Here is a 22869-nt window from a genome sequence, read left to right as displayed (position 1 = left end):
TTTAGTTTGGTTATTAGCATAGCAATATGCGTCTAACAAATTGTTCATGTTCTTAGCAATATATATATATGTACACCCTTCTGTTATAGTTTGGTTATTAGCATAGCAATATGCGTCTAACAAATTGTTCATGTTCTGTTATTGCTTGCTTTCATGTAAGAAAAAAAATCATGTTTATCTTGGTGATATCCTTGACCCAAGTTTCTCCACTAATTATTGTTATACTTGGACATGGTAATTTGCCTGGTGATATTGTCACTAAAATTTGTATTAGACAATAGCCTTAACAGTTAGAATGAGTAAACATTCTGATTGGGGAAGTCTTGTCTGGTTTAAGAGAGCCTATGACACACTACAAAAGCAAAAAAGGGCATGCTTTGATATTTCTTTATGTGGTTGCCACATAGCTCACAGTTTTTTTGTCTAGCTTTCTGGGACTATTCAGAAAGAAATTAGTAGGGAAAACAAAGGCTAAATGGCATGTGCGATGGTCGCCATTTTCTGATAGTCACTACAGCTCCAAGGCTTCAAATAGATAATGAGTACATTTCCTGCAACTTTAGCATGATAATGGAAATGGTGGAGGATCCTTACATGATTATCTTCATATTTCCTGGTGCAGTTTAAGAAGATGTGTCGAAAAACTGTATCAGGTATGTCGACAGCATAACATGTTTCTCTGTAATCTATATCCCTTGTTGGTACTAAAAAATTTGCGACATGTCGAAGAAATAAATATGCAAGCCCTCACATTGCCCTCATGATTGTTGCTTCTGAATTGTACATGTTGAATAGAAGCCAGAATATCCTGAAAGACTTGGTGACATTGCTGACCTCACAATATCTTTGTATAGCATAAAAATGAAGAAACAAAGAAGTAATGTTCCAGTATATTTGCAGAGGTGAAATATTAACGCCAGTTCGAGCACACCGGCCTCGATGGCAAGAGACCACTACCATCAGGTTTGCTTCCTCCTTTGCTTGTCCGGTTGCTAGGTTAGTGGTTCATCTTTTTCATAGCAACCTACATCTTTCTATACCAATAATTTGCTTCTGAATCAACATCTTACTTGTCTACACCGGTTTCTGAATCAACATTTTAGTTGTTTCCGAATCAACATTTTAGTTGTCTACATCTATCACCATCTTTGTGGCATCTGTGTCTATTTCCCTTAGATGGTTCTCCTGTGTGATGGTTAAAAAATATAAGGTTTGCTGTGTGATATTGCTTTCTTCAGTGTAGTGGTATAGCATAGTGTGAGCAATCAGGAACAAAAACAGGAGGTTTAATTTTCACAAATCGGTACTGCATATTTTTCAGAAGTACGTCCACCTTCTGCACAATGCCCTTGCATTTGTTTTCTTATCAAATAAGTTTCTTTCTGTAGAATTTGTTCAGTTCTTGTCTCACTCACACCTCAAAATGCAAGTTTGGGAGGGCGGTGCTGGTATAACTGATATCCCTTTGATCTTCGTTAACTTTTGCAGGATATGCATTGTGATTGAACATGAGAAATCCTTTACCTCCCTGTACTTCAAGGTGTGTTCTGCTCTAAAATGACAAGCACCCAACGAAGTGAGAGCGCAAACCACATGTTGAAGAGTTATATGCCACCTGCTAGCCCGATGCACATTTTTTTGAGGCAGTATATGAGGCTCCAGTTTGACCGTGGGAGGGAGGAAAGTTACGAAAGGACTATTTGTCAGAAAAACTGATGTATCTGTTTGTTATTCACTGTTGCTGATTAATTTTAAATTTTTCATTCTCAGTAAAACTGATGTGTGCTGATGGTGGCAGGGAGGTGTCATCAGGAGAGCAAATCTGGCAAATGGCAATAGAGCAGCATGCAAGCAAAGTGTACACTCGTGCTATGTTTTGGAGCCCCGTCGAAAGGTTTGGAGGCCCAGGAAGGTAGTGTTGGGGCGTCCGTCGGCGTGAATGCGCTTCAATGACTAGCACCACCGGAGTAGCAGAGAGGTGTAGGGAGGCCGTCGAACAGCCGGGAGAAAGCACCACACGAGGGTCTGAGCAAGCATACCAGGTTTTGCAGCATCTGCCCGCGTGAAGGCCACAAGCAGACGACATGCCCTGATCGTGGAGATGCACCTAAACAGCCCCGCAAACCCGGAAAGTGCAAGAACTGTTGAATGGAAAGGCGCCGCAGGAACACGTGCACACGCCTACTGGGTGGTGCACAGATGTAGTCTAGAAGATTTAAAATTTCGTGTGTAATGTGTGATTCAAGGATTTTCTGGTGTGTGTTGTGAGCCATGCTCCACGATTGTTCCTCCAGTGCTTAATCTTAGTGCTGTTGTATTCCATAGTGTTGTATGGTAAGTCCGTAACTCAACAGAACTTCACAATTATGATAGAAGAAATGTTGGGCGTGACATCTACATTTTCCAATCTGTTGCATTGTCGGTGTGCATCCCAGAAAAGATTTTGTGCGAGACGGGCTTGATGAAGCATGTCAGTGGGTGCCGGTGATGAGATTCAGCTGCGTTTCGATTCCGTTGTTCCATTGCTTTGTCAGCATGAAGGCTGTGTTTGTAACACAACATTTGCAGGTCGCGGGCAGCTTCAGTACGGGGTCTACAGCTGACGCATGGAGCACGACGGCGGCACAGGTTTAATCTGCAGTGGTTGCGGAGGAGGTATGAATCAGCCAGAGCCCGTTTTTCATCAGAAGGTCTACTGAGTTGGTGCAGATGGAGGTTTGTCCGAGGGGAGGGGACGGCTCGGGATAGCTCAGGAACAATGCTGAGCCGTGCGCTGAAAGCCTGATCCGCCCTCTGGACGATGCCTCCATCACAATGAATGCGCCCAGGCCCACCAAAACTTCAGACGAAATACTTACTGAATACAGCTATGAATACATAGAGGGGCGCTGATCCAAGTGCAGGTTGGCGGCTGAGATTTCAGGAGCAGCTGAGCCTGGTCTCAGAATCGAATATCCGCTTCTTAACTGGATTTATACATGGTGTTAAGTATACATATGTTCTTAGGCAAAAAGATATGTACTTTTTATATATATAGAAGGGTCTAAATTCTGCATAGTCGCTCAAACAAAAGATTATATATTTTCAACTCGATGTGGTTTTGGATGAGACTCCATGTTATCAAAATAAAACGTGCATTTACATCTTATTGTAGAAAAAATCTATATTATATTTATTCAAAGGAGTTAAATTTGTTATGTATGTGCATGCTCATAACCAAAACAACTAATACATGTATTTTTACAATGCGCACATGCATTAAAAAAGATACATGTATTTTCAGCGGCATGATTTTGAATGGGACTTGGTGCTACCAAATTAGAATGGGTATATACAGCTCATTATAGACAATAAAATATTGTTGTTTCATACTAAAGGGGATTAAATTTGGTACATAGATTTTGTTCAAATAGAATTCTATGCTACCAGATTTAAATGTGTATATACATCTATTGTGGACAACAAGCCCCTGTTTTTCCCAAGAGAGATTAAAACTATTGTCATGTGTGCTTGCCCGTAACAAAATTAACTAAACCATGGATTTCTTTTCATCGCTAACATGGAATCAGCAGGTCTCTGCGTCATTTGGCGCAACGGGTCCACTAGTTAAATTTAAGTAAAGTGACCACTAACTCCTGTTATTACAGTACCAATACAGACCCGCTCGTGAACCGACGTGTGGCCGGAGTAGGTTTCTTAATGGAGGCATTTCAATGCACCGAGTGTGCATCTTCTGTCGGGCGTGCAGCGGACGAGGGAGGGGTAGTAACTGTTGTCGCCTGTACACACTCAGCTTACTGTTGAATCCAGTTCCCCAAGAGCTAAAAAAAGAACTGCTATCGCCACCTACACACTCGTTCACTCGAAGAGACTCCAATGGCGATCCGAGGGGTGAGCCTGCTGGATATGGACTTCAGCAAGGAGTTCCCCTTTGAGTTCGTCGTTCAGTCCTATGGCTGCACCAAGTTGAATGTGATGTACACCAACGATACGGACTCGGTGAAGCTCTGCCTCGCCTCAATCCTATGGCTGCACCAGGTTCTGGAGCACTCGCCCGTTTCATCGGCAGCGCCGACTGCACCTTCGCTACGGTGGAGATAAGGAAGAACGCGACGGTTCGGCCATCTGGTGCAACAAGCTTGTCGACATCCAGAAGCTATACAAGATCATCAGCAACGGGGAGGAGAAGGACTCCGTGGTTGACCTCGCTGAGACCATCATCGACCCCTGATACGCCAACATGAAAGAAGACGACATGAACACGTGGGAGGTACCTCTGAATCTAGCCTACATAACCTACGCGGCCAAGGACGCATACGCATGCTACAACATGTACATGCAGATCTTGGATATGAGGGCGTGTCTTCTTCCCGTAAACGACGAGTACACGGACAGCCGCAACGTCATGATCAAGCATGACAGGAAGGTCTAGATGTTGTACTTTATCTGTTTATAAGCACCTTTATCATCTGAGTGTTTCATGCATTAGCCTATGTGTCGTAATTATCTGTTTTATCCGAAATATTTCTTTTAAGAACCCATTAACCTGATTGCTTTTTTAGTGGCTATTTGCTTATGTATGTAAACTAGTTCACTTGTCCGTAAAAAAAACTAGTTCACTCGGCTGCCGTGCTTTGAATCTCCTTCCTCCCAACATATTCCTCTCCTCAGGTGGACCCAGCAGGTCTCTGAATTTTCTCCCACTTTCTTTTTCAACGTAAACTGAGTTTTCTCCCGGTACTTTCCCCTAGAACCAACTCAACTGTCCCACGTCTAGCCTAAAAACTAATAATACCCCACGTACTATTAACTCATCAAATTAAAATGATATTTTATTTCGTAAGTTGAAAGTTCTTACAAAATAATAATAATAATTATTTATATATAACTTGGCAAGTTAACTCCTACGTACATAAGCTTGCAAAGATTTTACTGACGTGCAGCATGGTCAACATACGAGAGTCATCGGAAGAGGAATGTACGTGGAGAGCCTGACGACTGGGACCCACGAGGTCCATGGTCGCATGCAAGGAAAGTTCCTCCTTATTACGCACTATACGTGGGAAGGTCTTCTGTATTTCACAAAAAAACGTTCCCCCCGCTGACAGGTCAGACCCACCAGCTATATCTTCGCACGCAAGGAAGTGCCTCCTTATTACGCACCAAAAAATGAATACCCCCTGCAAGCTGGGACCCACCATAGTGGGTGGCTGACTTGTGGGCCTACTAAGTTGACGAGGACGGAGGGCTTTGTCAACTTAGTCAATATGAACGATTCTAGCTCCAGTGACCGTACGATGTCCATCCAACGGCCATAGTGCTTCTTCAACCTCTGGTCTTCTTGCTCCAGCCGCCCAAAGCAGCGCCGGTCGTGCCACGTGCTCCTGCCTCTCGTGGCCGGCTATGATGCCACGGAGGCCTCACCGCCCCCTACTACTCCCACCGCTGGCCCAGGGTATCCCTCTACTCACCCACACCCCCTATTATTCTGCGGCGACGGCAGCCTCACACCGCAGCCGAACCAGTGAACCCTCATACTCCTCTCCGCGTGGGCATCCACTGCCGCGTCTTCCCCGGCTCCGCGTCGTCCCCTTCCTAGGCCTCGCCGTCGTCCACCGCCTTGGTGCTCTCGGCGCGGCGTGGTCAACGACCGACTTCCATCGAAAGAGTACTGTACATGGAGAGGCTGATAGCTGGGTCCATGGCCACATCCCAGTTTTTTTGTGATTTGCCAAGTAAGTCGCTTTGTCAGGCCTGTTGGGCTGCAAATCTTTCAAGACAAGGAGAGCTTCATTCGGCTGACTGAGAAAATGGCCAATCAATAATGAGAAATGGGTTGTACATTTTTAAAACACATCAAACCGGCAATTAGTTTCAAATATCTTTTTTTCATTTCGAGAGTTTAAATTACATTAATTTTTATGCGTGGAGAATTTGTTGGATTTTATATTGATATACATTTATTTTTAAAATCAGTTTGAATGTGAGTCAAAATTTCGGGATTAAAAACAGTTCAGACCGCACCGAAATATGCAAAATTTCGTATAATTTTTTAACCGTGGCCACAATATGGGTTGTAATGCTAACAAAAAGAATATGGGCTCCAAAAAAACCTTAAGAATTAGCAAATGGATTGTAAATTATTAGAAATAATGGTAGATGGGATGTATGCTATTTTCCACAGATTTGAGGCTTTCCTAAAAAAAGGTTGATGCACAAGCAGTGACTGTTGGATGTCCATCGAACGGCCATCGTGCTTCTTCAATCTCTGCTCTTCCTGTTCCAGCCGCTCAAACAAGCGCCGGCGGGACTACCTGCTCCCTCCTCCCCGCGGCCGGCTGTGCTGCCGCGCAGGCCTCACCGCCCCACCGTACTCCCATCGCTGGCCTAGCCATCCGTCTACTCACCCACACCTGTTGTTATTCTCCGGCGATGGCAGACGAACCAGTAAACCCTCGTACAGTCGTACTCCCCTCCGCGTGGGAAACAACTGTCGAGTCTTCCCTGCCTTCGTGTCATTCCCTTCCTAGGCCTCACCATCATCCACCGCCCTGGTGCTCTGGGCACGACCTGGTCAACGTGGTCAACGACCGACATGCATCTGAAGTGGATTGTATGTGGAGAGGCCAACAACTGGGTCCACGACCGCACGCAAGGAAATGCCTCCTTATTATGCGCAAAATAATGATTCCTCCACCTGACATCAGGGACCCACCGAAAGGTCCTCTGTATTTCGCGAAAAAACGTTACCGCTGCTGACAGCTCGGACCCACCAGCTATATCTTCGCACGTAAGGAAGTGCCTCCGTATTATGCACACAAAAAAAGAATACTCCCCCTGAGGGAGTCCTGGATTAGGGGGTGTCCGGATGGCCGGACTATGACCTTTGGCCGGACTCCAGGACTATGAAGATACAAGATTGAAGACTTCGTCCCGTGTCCGGATGGGACTTTCCTTGGCGTGGAAGGCAAGCTTGGCGATACGATATGTAGATCTCCTCCCATTGTAACCGACTCTGTGTAACCCTAGCCCTCTCTGGTGTCTATATAAACCAGAGAGTTTTAGTCCATAGGACAAACAACAATCATACCATAGGCTAGCTTCTAGGGTTTAGCCTCTCTGATCTCGTGGTAGACCAACTCTTGTACTACCCATATCATCAATATTAATCAAGCAGGAGTAGGGTTTTACCTCCATCGAGAGGGCCTGAACCTAGGTAAAAACATCGTGTCCCTTGTCTCCTGTTACCATCCGCCTAGACGCACAGTTCGGGACCCCCTACCCGAGATCCGCCGGTTTTGACACCGACATTGGTGCTTTCATTGAGAGTTCCTCTGTGTCGTCACCTTTAGGCCCGATGGCTTCTTCGATCATCAACCACGACACGGTCCAGGGTGAGACTTTTCTCCTCGGACAGATCTTCGTGTTCGGCGGCTTCGCACTGCGAGCCAATCCGCTTGGCCATCTGGAGCAGATCAAAAGCTACGCCCCTGGCCATCAGGTCAGATTTGGAAGTTTAAACTACATGTCTGACATCCGCGGGGACTTGATCTTCGACGGATTTGAGCCACGGCCGAGTGCGCCGCACTATCACGATGGGCATGATCTAGCTCTGCCACCGGACAACGCTCAGAGCGCCGCTCAGGTGTCTGCTCCGACCCTTAGCTCGGAGCTGACCGCGCCAATCGGGGACGGACGGTTGGACGCCGCCCCGAAAGCTGCAATCTCTACAGCGATCGAGCCGAATACCAGCCTAGTCCTTTGTGAGGCATGTGACTCCAAGGTGCCGGACTCCTTTCTGGACTCCGAATCTTCCGCACCCCTTCCGATCAAACCCAATTGGGCTCCGATCATGGAGTTCACCGCCGCGGACGTCTTTCAGCACTCGCCCTTTGGCGACGTCCTGAATTCACTAAAGTCTCTCTCTTTGTCAGGAGAGCCCTGGCCGGACTATGGTCAGCAAGGTTGGGATGCGGACGACGAAGAAATTAGAAACCCACCCACCACCCACTTTGTAGCCACTGTCGATGATTTAACCGACATGCTCGACTTCGACTCCGAAGACATCGACGGTATGGACGCCGATGAAGGAGAAGAACAAGAACCGGCACCTATAGGGCACTGGAAATCCACCTCGTCATATGACATATACATGGTGGACACCCCGAAAGCAGGGAATGGCGATGAAAAAACGGAGGATGACCCCTCCAAGAAACAACCTAAGCGCCGGCGTTAGCGGCACCGCTCTAAATCCCGCCAAAACAAAAACGGTGAGTCCAGCGCTGGAGATAACAACACCCCGGACAGTGCCGAAGACAACCCCCTCTAGTAGGATTCAGTGCAGGAGGACGGAGAAGCCAGCCCTCATGAGAGAGCGGTAGACAGGGAGGTCGAGGACGACAATTATATGCCTCCCTCCGAAGACGAGGCAAGCCTCGACGACGACGAATTTGTCGTGCCAGAGGATCCCGTCGAACAAGAGCGTTTCAAACGCAGGCTTATGGCCACGGAAAACAGCCTCAAGAAAAAACAGCAACAACTTTGATCTGACCAAGATTTGCTAGTCGACAGATGGACTGAAGTCCTGGCGGCCGAAGAGTACAAACTCGAACGCCCCTCCAAGAGCTACCCAAAGCGCAGGCTGCTACCCCAACTAGACGAGGAAGCAACTAAACCTACATCACCAGCGTATGATGCGGCCGATCGGCCACCCCGTGGCCGCGACAGAGAGGCCTTTTGGCCCTCAACTCAAGCCGCACACCGGCGCCGCTCAAAAAATACCAGAGCACGGGGAAATGCACCAGACCTGCGAGACATATTGGAGGATAAGGCAAGGCAAACAAGATCAATCTACGGATCGCGTGGGCGCCCCACGTCATGTGACAATAACTGTCACGCCGGGTATGACAAATACGGCCAGGCCGAACACAACAGACAAAGCTCATCCGAGCTATGTCGCGATATAGCCCAGTACAGAGGCGCTGCACACCCACTATGCTGCACAGACGAAGTAATGGATCATCAAATCCCCAAGGGTTTTAAACCCGTAAACATCGAATCATACGATGGCACAACAGATCCTGCGGTATGGATCGAGGATTATCTCCTCCATATCCACATGGCCCGTGGTGATGATCTACACGCCATCAAAGACCTCCCGCTCAAGCTTAAAGGACCAGCTCGGCATTGCCTTAACAGCCTGCCAGCAGAGTCAATTAGTTGCTGGGAGGACCTGGAATTCGCATTCCTTGACAACTTCCAGGGCACTTATGTGCGACCACCAGACGCCGATGACCTAAGCCACATAATTCAGCAGCCAGAGGAATCGGCCAGACAATTCTGGACGCGATTCCTAACCAAGAAAAATCAAATAGTCGACTGTCCGGACACAGAGGCCCTTGCAGCCTTCAGGCACAACATCCGAGACGAATGGCTTGCCCGACACCTAGGACAGGAAAAGCCGAAATCTATTGCAGCCCTTACGACACTCATGACCCGCTTTTGCGCGGGAGAAGACAGTTGGCTAGCTCGTAGCAATAACATAACCAAGAGCCCTGATAACTCAGATACCAAGGACAACAATGGCAGGTCATGCCGTAACAAGCACAAGCGCCGCATTAACGGCGATAATACTGAGGATACGGCAGTTAATGCCGGATTCAGAGGCTCTAAACCCAGTCAGCGGAAGAAGCCATTCAAAAGAAATCCTCCGGACCCATCCAGTTTAGACCGGATACTCGATCGCTCGTGCCAGATACACGGCACCCCCGAACAACCAGCCAATCACACCAACAGGGATTGTTGGGTGTTCAAGCAGGCAGGCAAGATAAGTGCCGAAAACAGAGACAAGGGGCTGCATAGCGACGACGACGAGGAGCCCCGGCCGCCGAACAACAGAGGACATAAGGGCTTCCCCCCACAAGTGCGGATGGTGAACATGATATACACAACCCATATCCCCAAAAGGGAGCGGAAGCGTGCTCTCAAGGACGTCTATGCGTTGGAGCCTGCTGCCCCAAAGTTCAACCCATGGTCCTCCTGGCTGATCACTTTTGATTGAAGGGACCACCCCACTAGCATTCGTCACGGCGGATTCGCCGCATTGGTCCTAGACCCAACCATTGACGTATTTCACCTCACTAGAGTCCTTATGGACGGCGGCAGCAGCCTGAACCTGCTTTATCAGGATACAGTGCGAAAAATGGGTATAGATCCCTCAAGGATTAAACCCACAAAGACGACCTTTAAAGGCGTCATACCAGGTGTAGAAGCCAGCTGTACAGGCTCAGTCACACTCGAAGTGGTCTTCGGATCCCTGGATATTTCTAAAGCGAAGAGTTAATCTTCGACATAGTCCCGTTCCGCAGTGGCTATCACGCCCTGCTCGGGCGAACCACATTCGCAAAATTTAATGCGGTGCCGCACTATGCATATCTCAAGCTCAAGATGCCAGGCCCTCGTGGAGTCATTATGGTTAATGGAAACACCGAACGCTCTCTCCGAACAGAGGAGCACACGGCGGCCCTGGCGGCAGAAGTACAAAGTAGCCTCCTAAGGCCATTCTCCAATCCGGCTGTTAAACGTCCGGACAACGTCAAGCGCGCCCGAAGTAACCTACAACAAAACCGGCTGGCACGTTCCGAGCAAGCATAGCAGTGCGGCCCCAACCCCAGCCCTCGCGAGATCGCGATCGCAGTACCACGCGTACATAACTACGCTCTGGAAATACCATGGGCATAAGGGGAGGGGCACAACCACGACACGCCCAGAATGCGGCTCAACCGCACTAGGGGCTCCCGATTTTGCCATTTCTTCTTCTTTATATACTTTCAGGACTCCACTATTCGGAAGGCCTGTCCGACAATACACTCGCCGAACACACGATGCAACAGCCAGGGAGACAACAAGCCACATCAAATGTCCAGGTGGTCTCTATAACGAGCTAAATACCTGTCTTACTTAAAGTCTCGCAGCTTGCCCCTGGAGGGGGAAATGTCAAATAATCCCATCTCTTGCTTATCGCACTATTTGTATCGTTCTACTTTCACAGCAGCCCTTTAAATAACAATACATAGCTCTTGTCTATTATTGTATTCATTCATTTTTATATAAATATGTTCAGTCATGACATTATGCAACCGTACACTTTGGTACGGCCAATACACCAGGGGCTTAAGTTCCCCAGAATACGGTGTGAGAAGACCGAACACTCTTATGAGTGCGGCACCCCGAACTTATAGCATTATATGCATCGGCTCCGAATCATGTATTTGGTCAATAGTTGGGTTTGCCCGGCTCCCATGTTTTGGTACCTTACGTTCTGCAATGTCGGCTAAGGTAGCGCTGGGAGAACTACTGCGATTGTGCCCCAGTTGATCTGGGTTAACACCTCAATAGAGAAAGCTAAAACTGACCGTCATGATAGGGAGAGAGACCGGTCGCTGTTCGAGAGGTTCTTCGATTCTCTAAAGACTTATGCCGCTTAGAGCGAGGAGCTGGATTTATCCGGCCTAGGCGTGGATAGCGCCCCAAACTCGGTCTTCCGAATACTAGGGGCTTCGCCGAAATTTAAAATTATAGAATTCTATGGCTAAGTGAGAGTGATAAAGCATTATAAGTCTGATGGCCTTGTTCGTTGTGCTGAGAGCCTCCCTAGATGGACCCAGGAATGGGAACAAGAGCGCTCAGGTTTATCTCGAACACCCAAGCACTCGTGGCATGGGGGTAGAAGCCGACGACTTGCATCTCTCAGATTTCATAAATGGACGCATAGAAGGCAATATTTTAAATTCAAAAAGCGTTGCTTAGCGCATATGAACAAGTTTTCAGCACACAGGATAAACAAGAGCGAGTTTACTCAAAAATTACATCCCCGTTACATTCATTTGCTACAAGAAGGGCACCCTTCAGGACACCCTCATAATACATCTCGGGCCTACGATGCTCCTTCCCCTCTGGTGGCCCATCCTTCACCAGTTTCTCAGCATCCGGCTTACCCCAGTGCACTTTAGCACGGGCAAAAGCCCTACGGGCGCCCTCGATGCACATGGAGCGCTTGATGACTTCAAGCCATGGACAGGCATCCACCAGCCGCCGCACCAGCCCAAAGTAGCTCAAAGGCATGACCTCCCCAGGCCATAGCCGGCCTATCAGGCCCTTCATGGCCTGTTTGGCTGCCTTATGAAGCTCGACCAGATGCTTCAGCTGGTCGCTCAAGGGCACCGGGGATTTGGCCTCAGCATACTAGGACCAGAACACCTTCTCCGTCGAGCTTCCTTCCTCGGCCCGGTAGAATGCGGCGGCGTCGGATACACTGCGGGGCAGATCTGCGAATGCTCCTGGAGAGCTCCGGATGCGGGTAAGTAACAGGTAATTTACTTTCACGTGCTTGCTTTGCATAAAGAATGCCTTACCCGCCGCAATCCTTTTCATCGCCTCAATTTCTTGGAGGGCTTTCTGGGCTTCGGCCTTGGCAGATTTGGCGCTTTCAAGTGCCGAGGCAAGCTCAGACTCTCGAGTCTTCGAGTCACGCTCTAACCTCTCATGTTTTTTCACAAGAGCATCGAGCTCTTGCCGCACCTCCGCCACCTGCACCTCTCGCTTCTCTCGCTCTGAGCGCTCCATGGCCGCATTGTCTTCGGCCTTGGAAAGCGCTTCCTTCACGGTCGCCACCTCGGTTGTGGCCCCTGTAATATTCACGTTGGTCCTGTCATCATTTGTAACCAGGTATTTATATACACAATTACATAAGGTATTACATACCTTCCTTGTCCTCGAGCTACTTCTTGGCACGGCCGAGCTCGTTCTCGGACCACTCGAGGCTCTGATTCAATGCATCGACCTCCGCAGTCAGTGCGGAAGAGGTCAGCAGCGCAGCCTGCATTCCCATATTGACATATTTATGTTAGACTCCTGCGTATATCTCTTTTTTATAGATCCTCAGTCCGGTTTGTCCTTCCGAACACCAAACTGAGCATCAGGGGCTACTGTCTATGTGGTAACATTTTTATATGTTTTAAATACATACCTCAAAGCCTGTTAGAAGGCTGGTACAGGCTTCTGTCAGCCCGTTCTTGGCGGACTGAACCTTCTGAATCACCGCACTCATAACAGTGCGGTGCTCCTCATCGATGGAGGCGCCGTTAAGCACCTCCAGCAAATTGTCCGGCGCCTCCGGTTGGACGGAGGCCGCCGGCGTCGTAGGCTTGCCCTTCTTGCGAAGGGGCCGCCTGCCGGACTCCGGAACCGCTGAAGGTTCTGGAGCGGTGTTCGGCCCAGGGCCGGACTTAGATCCTTCTGGGGCTTCATCCCCTTTGGGCCTGGAGTCTGGGAGGTCGCCTTGCGGCGCCTCCAGGACCGCCTCCTCCTGGTTTAGTCCCTTTTGGGACTCCACCTCGGCGTCGTCCGTAGGGCGAGGGGAGGAGGCCGTCGGGAGTGAAGCGCTATTCACACCCGACGAATCCAGGGAGCCGCTCGACGAATCGTCGAGCTGAGCCTTGGGCGGACTGCATGATTGAATTCGGCGTCAGAAGGTACTGTACAATAGAGGAACGCCATAAGTTATTCCGGTATCCGGATACTTATGATTTTGCCAGGGGCTTGACCCTGGATGGCCATTCCTATCTGCCGTCTTCGGCGTCGGAGGCGTAGTCCGGAAGAAGGGTCTTCCCCTTCTTGGACCCTCCGGCCTCCCCAGTTGGGGCGGCCTTCCTTTTCTTTCCTCCCCCCGCTGGAGGGGGAGAGGCTTCTTCTTACTCCTCCTCGTCTGCGGAGGCGGAGGGCGCTTCGGGGTCGTCAGGCGATGAGTCTGACACCACCAGACGTCGGGAACTATTTCAAGTCCCCATGGCCTTCTTCTTGGCCTTCTTCTCCGGCACCACGTGAGGTGCCGGAACCAACAGCATCGTCAAGCGTGCATCCACTGGGTCTTCGGGCAAAGGAGTCGAACAGTTGATCTGTCCGGCCTTCTTCTGCCAGTCCTGTTAAAGGAATGGGGGTTTAGATCCCGCATAGAGTCAAACTACAAAAAACAAATACCCCGTAATGGGAAAATTGAGCTTACCGTGCTGGCTTGACGCTTCGCGCAGAATCTGCGATCCTCGGTAATGGGAGGGTGAACCTCGGAGCTCTTGAAAAGCACCTTCCAGGCATCTTCGTGTGTTGTGTCGAAGAGCCTGGACAAAGTTTGGTGCTGGGCCGGGTCGAATTCCCACAAATTAAAAGCCCGTCGTTGACACGGGAGGATCCGACGGAAGAGCATGACCTGGACTACGGTGATGAGTTGAACCTTCCTGTCGATCGGGTCTTTGACGCAGGTTTGAAGTCCGGTCACCTCTGCCGAATTACCCCATGACAGGCCCGTCTCTTTCCATGAGGTGAGCCGTGTGGGGATGCCAGATCGGAATTCGGGGGCCGCTGCCCATTCAAGGTCACGCGGCTCGGTGATGTAGAACCACCCCGATTACCACCCTTTGATGGTTTTTACGAAGGAGCCCTCGAGCCATGTAACGTTGGCTATCTTGCCCACCATGGCGCCTCTGCACTCCGCTTGTTGGCCGCCCACAACCTTCGGCTTGACATTGAAGGTCTTCAGCCATAAGCCGAAGTGGGGCTGGATACGGAGAAAGACCTCACACACGACGATAAACACCGAGATATTGAGGATGAAGTTCGGGGCCAGATCGTGGAAGTCCAGGCCATAGTAGAACATGAGCCCCCGGACGAACGGGTGAAGAGGAAAGCCCAGTCGGCGGAGGAAATGGGGGAGAAACACGACCCTCTCATGGGGCCTAGGGGTGGGGATGAGTTGCCCCTCATCTGGAAGCCGGTGCGCGATGTCGTTAGACAAGTATCAGACCTTCCTCAACTTTTTGATGTGCCCCTCCGTGACGGTGGAGGCCATCCATCTGCCTCCCGCTCTGAACATGATTGGAGAAGGTTGAGGTAGGAAGTGCGGACTTGGGCGCTGGAGCTCGAGTGCGCAGGAATGGATAAGCAAAGGAGGAAGAAGGCGTAGATGGAAAGGGTGGAGCCTTATCCCCTTATAGGGGCGGCCGAAACTATGAGCCCCCACCAGCCTAGTAAAACTCGCTTATCTCCCAAGCACCGCGATTAATGGCGCGGTTGGGTTACCCACGGCCGTATTGATGAGAATCCCGGAATAAGGGGACATGATCTCTGCTTTGACAAGACGTACCACGGAAATTGCCTCGCTAAACGCGCTGAGGTGGAACAGTATAATGATTCAAATAAAGGCTTGGCCGTAGCGTGATGTCACACTACGGAATACGTCAGCAAATTAGATTTGTGTAAATATTATTCTCTCTACGGTGGTATGTGGAACTTATTTTGCAGAGCCGGACACTATCCTTGTGTTCAAACATCTTCTATGAAGTATTCGGAGGAGGAACCCGCCTTGCAATGCTGAAGACAATTTGCGCGCTGGACTCGTCATCATTGAAGCCTGGTTCAGGGGCTACTGAGGGAGTCCTGGATTAGGGGGTGTCCGGATGGCCGGACTATGACCTTTGGCCGGACTCTCGGACTATGAAGATACAAGATTGAAGACTTCGTCCCATGTCCGGATGGGACTTTCCTTGGCATGGAAGGCAAGCTTGGCGATACGATATGTAGATCTCCTCCCATTGTAACCGACTCTGTGTAACCCTAGCCCTCTCCGGTGTCTATATAAACTGGAGAGTTTTAGTCCATAGGACGAACAACAATCATACCATAGGCTAGCTTCTAGGGTTTAGCCTCTCTGATCTCGTGGTAGACTAACTCTTGTACTACCCATATCATCAATATTAATCAAGCAGGAGTAAGGTTTTACCTCCATCGAGAGGGCCCGAACCTGGGTAAAAACATCGTGTCCCTTTTCTCCTATTACCATCCGCCTAGATGCACAGTTCGGGACCCCCTACCTGAGATCCGCCGGTTTTGACACCGACACCCCCTGTTAGCTGGGACTCAGTATAGTGGCAGGCTGACTTGTGGGCCTACTAAGTTGACGGGGACGGAGAGCTTTGTCAACTTAGTCAATATGCACGATTCTAGCTCCAGTGATCGTACGATGTCCATCCAACGGCCGTAGTGCTTCTTCAACCTCTCGTCTTGCTCCAGCCGCCCAAACCAGCGCTGGTCGTGCCTCGTGCTCCTGCCTCCCGTGGCCGGCTGCGATGCGGCAGAGGCCTCACCGCCCCCTACTACTCCCACCACTGGCCAGGCCATCCCTCTACTCACCCACACCCCCTGTTATTCTGCGGCGACGACAGCCTCACACCGTAGCGAACTAGTGAACCCTCGTACTCCTCTGCACATGGGCAAGCACTACTGCGTCTTCCCCGGCTCCGCGTCATCCCCTTCCTTGGCCTCGCCGTCAGCCACTGCCCTGGTGCTCTCGGCGCGACGTGGTCAACATGGTCAAGGAACGACTTCCATCGTGCGTGGACTGTACGTGGAGAGGCTGACAGCTGGGTCCACGGCCACAGCAAGGAAGTGCCTCCTTATTACGTGCAAAATAATTATTCCTCCACCTGACAGCGGGGACCCATCGGACGGACCATCATATTTCACAAAAAAACATTTCCCCCTGACTGCTGGGACCCACCAGCTACATCTTTGCACGCAAGGAAGTGCATCCGGGCAAAAAAAAACGATTCCCCCCTGACTGCTGGGACCCACCAGCTACATCTTCGCAGGCAAGGAAGTGCCTGACAGTCGGGACCCACCTGGTCAAAGCGTACGTAGCATTGTCATTTTGGTCGCGAACGTGTACGTACATATATACTGGTGGATGTAGAGGCGTGCACGTGTCGTAGTAGAGGCGTGCACATAGCATGTACACGTACGTACAGCAGCCAGGGTGCAAGAAAGAAAATATGGCCACGTATGTGTACATACGGGTGGGGTCTCGAACACCTACTTGCGCATACATACGGCGAGGGCTCGTGTTCATGGGGACGCAACGAAATGCGTCGTGTTCATGGGGAGGCAACGGAATGCGTCGTGTTCATCGGGAGGCAACGGAACGCGTGGGAGCCAACCGGCTGGGTCGGAACAGAATGCGTGGTCGTGTTCATCGGGAGGGCTTGAACAGAATAGGCGATGGAAACGAGGCCTGGCGTACCGCACAATGGAGGAAACGGACCTCCTACGTTCGGAACGGGGTCCTGTTGATCGTGAGGGGTGTGGCGTACCACAAAACGGAGGAAATGGACCTCCTACGATCAAAATAGGGGTCCTGTTGATCGGGAGGGGTGTGGAGTACCGCAAAACGAACGAAACATACTTGTGTTGGAGCGTTACGGTCGAAACGGGGGTCCTGTTGATCAGGAGGGGTCTGGCGTACCGCCAAATAGACGAAACGGACTTGTGTTGGAGCGCTACGGTCGAAACAGGGGTCCTGTTCATCGGGAGGGGTGTGGCGTACCGCAAAAAGGGACTCCACGGGATACTGTTCATCTCCACCATCGACCTCCTCTAGCCTCCACGGGCTACTGTTCATCCACCTTCGACCTCCTCCAGCCTCCACCTGCGACTGTTCATCCACGGGCTCCTGTTCATCCATCCTCCACCGCGCGCTACTCCACTGGCTACTGTTCAACCACCCCTCTCCATGGGCTCCTGTTCAACCACCCCTCCACGGGCTACAGTTCATCCACCCCTCCACCGTCTACAGTTCAACCAGCTCTCCACGGGGTCGTCCTGTTCATCCAGCCCTCCACACCACGGGGTCCTGTTCATCCAGAGGCAACACCATCGCTCACTGTTCATCCAACCACCCCCCCAACACTCACTGTTCATCTAGAGAGGCAGCATCCATCGGCTTCAGTTAGTAGCAGTAGCGAAGGAATCGCTCGATCGGGTTCAGTTAACAACCATCGATCGATCGCTCGGGTTCAGTAACGCGTAGCCTGCAGTGCAATCGCTCGGGTTCAGTTAGAGCCCAACGCCTCGCTCGGGTTCAGTTAGAGCCAACGCCTCACACACACGCACGTACCTGTACGAGAGAAATGCGCATCGCTCGGCCCCCGACCTCCCACCGTAACCGGGAACTCCCCAAAATTTTCCTCTCCCTCGCTTCTACCATGGTTTTTTCCGTCATGCACGGCCCAAAGAATGTCATGCAGCTGCGTCTCCGGCCCGCCCAGGACGAAAAGCCCATTTTCTGTCATGATTTTTTGTCATAGAAGTAGGAGCCCACCACATCTATGATGATACCGGGTTTTGTCACAATTATCATCATAGAAGTGTCATATGTATGACAGAAAAAAATTTGTTCGGCCCAAAATGTCATGGATGTGTCTTTTTTTTGTAGTGTCATATCTGTTTCGAAGACTTTGACTGAAGACTTTCTCAATTTCCTCAGCTTAATTTCTTCAGTCTGTCCGTCTTCATACTGTGATATCCTGTGTTTACGCTTTCTATACTCTGTGCTTATCTTCATTTCATCATGATGACTATGCTAGTGTTCTGTTATGTTTACTTCTCAGTACTCATTCCGCTGCAAGTAGTTCTTCGCTAAGGAATTTCCTCACCAGCAAATTCCTCAGTGAAGAATTCATAAAAATCACCTATTCACCCCCCTCTAGTCGATATAACGCACTTTCAATTGGTATCAGAGCAAGGTACTCCCTTGTTCTGTGTGATTTTGGTTTAACCGCCTGGAGTTTTTAGTTATGTCGACTGCAGGAATGAGGATCGTATCCTGCCCCATCTTTGACAGTCACGAATATCCTCAGTGGAAGGCCATGATGGAGAAGCGACTCATGGCTATGGACAGCGAACTGTGGACCGTCACTGAGATTGGTCTTACCGATCTATGCAAGATGGCGGAGGTTGATGACATTCGCAAGTACACTCTACTCAACCTCACAGTGAAGGATGTCATCTGCTCCTATTTGTCCCAAAACTAGTCCAGGAACGCCATGCATCTCAATCACGTGAAGCTAAACTGGGACCGTCTCTCCGAGGTCAATGAAGGTCATCGAACTCGTCATGATCCTTGGTTTGAGGATTACAAGGAATCTCTCAACGCGATGACATTCTAACCAGGATCATCATCTTCTACACCCTCCCTTATGGCAAACAATGCTAAGGTAACTGAATGCTACCTATCCGAGTCCAGCGATGATGAATCTGGAGATGAATTTGGACCTAGCTATGTCAAACTTGCTTCCCTTGCCACTAAACAACAAAGAGCTCTTGAAAAAGTTCAATACATGCTAAATAAGAGCGATGATATGTTGGGTGAAGAAATGGATCAGTCAAATGCTTTGGCTAAAAGTCTTCAGAGACTTCATTCCAAGTTTGAAGACCTTCAAGGTCATCATAACACTCTCTTATCTGATCACGAGAAGCTTTCTCTTGAACTTCTTCAAAGAAAGCAAGATCTTGAGAAGCTAAGGATGAGTTATGAAGATCTTCAGAAGGAGCATGATTCATTACTTGCTCAACAAATCAACGCCACTCAGGAAGAATTTGTTCCTCCATGTCTGAAGTGCATTGAACGTGAATCTGCTAATTCTTCACCTGAATGTTCAAATGCTTCTAATGCTACAAATTCTTCACATGTCTCTGCTATCACTAATTCCTCATTTGAGGACATTGCTAGTATCACTGATGATGCAGGGCTGAAGGAATTGTACATGACAGGCATGTACAAAAGCCTCAAAAGGCATCAGACTCTTTGTGATGTGCTCAAAAAGCAGATCCTCAACAGAAACCCTAGGAAAGAGGGTATTGCCTTTGAGAGGAAACTCAATGTTGATGGAACATATTGGAAGCCTGAGCAGTACCCCAAAACCTCATGGGTTGCTGCAAAGGGACCTCTAGTTGATCCATCCAATTTATCTGGCTTTACATGTGAATCTCCGCATTCTTCTAATGAGTCATTTGACTCCAACTATAAACTATTCAAAAATCAGAATGGTGAAGTTTTTGCTAGATATGTTGGCTCTAACTGCAGGAACGGTTCCCCTATGAGGAAATCTGGGTTCCCAAAAGTTGCCTTGAAAGTCTTCAGGTGAATGTCCTCATGACACCACCTGTGAAGAATAGGAACTCCAGATCAAATTCTTCATACGGACCAAATTCCTCAAAAGGATCAAAGTCCTCATGATCATCATCATGCTAACCCCTCTGCTTCGCAGGGTAGAGCTAAGGGCTATGAATATGAGCACTATTCTTCTAATCATTATGTTCATAAGTCCTCGAAGAATTTCTCTGCTTATTCATATGCTTACCCTAACCCCTCTTATGTAAAACTAAGTGGACTGGCTTCTATGCCACCTTTCTCATATGGCGCTCGCAGAGTGATGAATTCTTTGCCACCCCTTCAGATGTGGGTGGTGAAGAAAAAGAACTAATCTCTTATGCAGGTCAGGTCTCCAGACGTGCTTAAAACGTCTGAAGAATTTGCTGGAGACCTGAACAGTGCCTGATAGGGCGCAGGATAATCTTGATGAAACGAACTTTCATTTCACACGTCCTCATACCATTTATATGTTCTATTGTTTGATGAAATTGATCTGATGATATTGATGTCATATTCTTCACTGATGAAGTATATGAGTTCGTAAGTTGCACTAATTCATCTGCAGAATGAACAACCCAAAGCAAATGAGTGGGTCCTCGATAGTGGATGTACGAATCACATGACTGGTGACAAGAATCTATTGATGGATGCTCCTTTATCACCGTCACATCTGAAGCATATCATCTTTGCTGACAAAGGCAAAAGTCAGGTATTGGGTCTAGGTAAGATTGCGATCTCAAAGGATCGACACATGGACAAAGTCATGCTTGTCGAATCCTTAGGACAACCTTATGTTTGTCTCAATGCTTTGTGATCTTGATATGGTTGTTGTCTTTGGAAAGTATCATTGTGTTGTGATCATGGAAGCTAACAATTCCAAAGTCTTCGAAGGCTTTAGGAGAGGAGATTTGTACATTGTTGATTTCTCTACAGGATCACAACCGTCCGTATGCCTACTTGCAAAAGCTTCAGAAGGCTGGCTATGGCATCGACTACTTGGTCATGCTGGCATGAGGAATTTTCACACGCTCGCGAAGAAGAAGCATGTCATTGGCATTAAGAATGTAAAATTCCTCAAGGATCACTTATGTGGAGCCTGTGAAGCTGGAAAGATGACCAAGGACAAGCATCCAGCGAAGACTATCATGACTACCACCTGACCTTTTGAATTGCTTCACATGGATCTCTTCGGTCCTAATCATTATTCAGCTGTTACAAATGATGCATCTCTATATGGCTTTGTTATTGTTGACGATTATTCTCGTTACACATGGGTGCACATTGTCACTTACAAACATAAGGTGCAGGAAGTCTCCAAATGATTTTCCTCGAGGGCTTCAACCAACCTTGGTGTGAAGATCAAGCACATCAGAAGTGGCAATGGGACTGAGTTCAAGAATTCCGGTCTTGATGACTATCTTGATGAACTTGGTATTAGTCATGAGTTATCTGCTCCTTATACTCCTCAGCAGAATGGCGTCGTGGAGCGCAAATAGAACGCTTATTGAGATGGCTCACACTATGCTTGATGAATACAAGACACCTCGTCGTTTCTGGATTGAGGCCATTGATACTGCGTGCCACATCATCAATAGAGTATATCTTCACAAATTCTTCAAGAAGACTGCCTATGAAATCCTCACTGACAAGAAACCCAATGTAAGTTAATTCAAAGTCTTCGGTGCTAAATGTTGGATTAGAGATCCTCATCACAATTCTAAATTTGCACCGAAAGCACATGAGGGTTTTATGCTTGGTTACGGAAAGGACTCGCACACTTACAAAGTTTTCAACAACATTCTTCACAAGGTTGTTGAAACTGTAGATGTATAGTTCAATGAGGCTGATGGCTCGCAAAGAGAGCACCTACCTTCTATGTTAGATGAACCAGCACCTGAGAAATCTATCAAGTTCAAGGCTACTGAGGATGTTATTCCCACCGAAGAATCTTCTGAAGAATTCATTCTAGAACGTGATGAACGTCGAGCTGGCGCACCTGAAGAAAATGGTGCTGAGGAAAATGCTCCTAAAGAGAATGCGGATCAAATTCCTCGAAGACAACCTGCTCATCCTCGTATTGCAAACGAAGTGCAAATCGAGAAGATCATCGATGACATTGAAGCACCAGGTCCTCTCACACGCTCAAAATCTTCACATTTATCTAACTTTTGTGGGCACTTTGCTTTTGTCTCTATCACAGAGCCCACTAAGGTAGATGAAGCATTTCTGGAGCCTGAGTGGATCCATGCTATGCACGAAGAATTACATCAGTGCGAGCTCAACAATGTCTGGGAACTCGTCAAATGTCCAGATCCTCGCAAGCACAACATTATTGGCACAAAGTGGATCTACCGCAACAAGCAAGATGAAAATGGCCTTGTGGTGAGGAATAAGGCACGACTTGTAGCTCAAGGCTACACACAGGTTGAAGGAATTGATTTCGATGAAACTTTTGCGCCTGTTGCTAGACTTGAGGCTATTTGCATATTACCTGCTTATGCTAACAATCATGATATTATCTTACAACAAATGGATGTGAAAAGTGCATTCCTCAATGGTAAGCTTGAGGAAGAAGTATATGTTGCTCAACCCCCAGGTTTTGAAGATCCGAAGCATCCTGACAAAGTCTTCAGACTCAATAAGGCCCTGTATGGCCTCAAGCAGGCCCCTCGGGCGTGATATGATACTTTGAAGGAATTCCTCATGAAGAAAGGCTTCAAACCCGGTTCACTCGACCCAACTCTTTTCACTAAATCTTATGATGGTGAATTGTTTGTGTGCCAAATTTATTTTGATGATATCATTTTTGGCTGTACTGACCAACGATACAG

General features: G+C 48.7%; 1 long non-coding RNA gene across 14 annotated transcripts in view; it reads left to right on the top strand.

The window, feature by feature from the left end:
* Window positions 1-2409, top strand: part of LOC119291045 — a 4313-nt gene extending 1904 nt beyond the window's left edge. For 4 of the 14 annotated variants that reach the window (XR_005142181.1, XR_005142174.1, XR_005142179.1 and 1 more), the window contains 3 exons: window positions 428-963; window positions 1489-1717; window positions 1799-2409. This is a non-coding gene — a long non-coding RNA (uncharacterized LOC119291045). Of the gene's footprint in view, window positions 1-427; window positions 964-1238; window positions 1324-1488; window positions 1718-1798 lie in introns of all 14 variants that reach the window. The other 10 variants (XR_005142183.1, XR_005142176.1, XR_005142175.1 and 7 more) reach the window with 10 other exon arrangements.
* The last annotated feature ends 20460 nt before the right edge of the window (window positions 2410-22869 follow it).

Source organism: Triticum dicoccoides, chromosome 4B (genome assembly GCF_002162155.2).
Source record: "Triticum dicoccoides isolate Atlit2015 ecotype Zavitan chromosome 4B, WEW_v2.0, whole genome shotgun sequence".
Taxonomy (NCBI): Eukaryota; Viridiplantae; Streptophyta; class Magnoliopsida; order Poales; family Poaceae; genus Triticum; species Triticum dicoccoides.
Note: the sequence above shows the minus strand (reverse complement) of the source record. Positions and strands in the feature narration are given on the sequence as shown.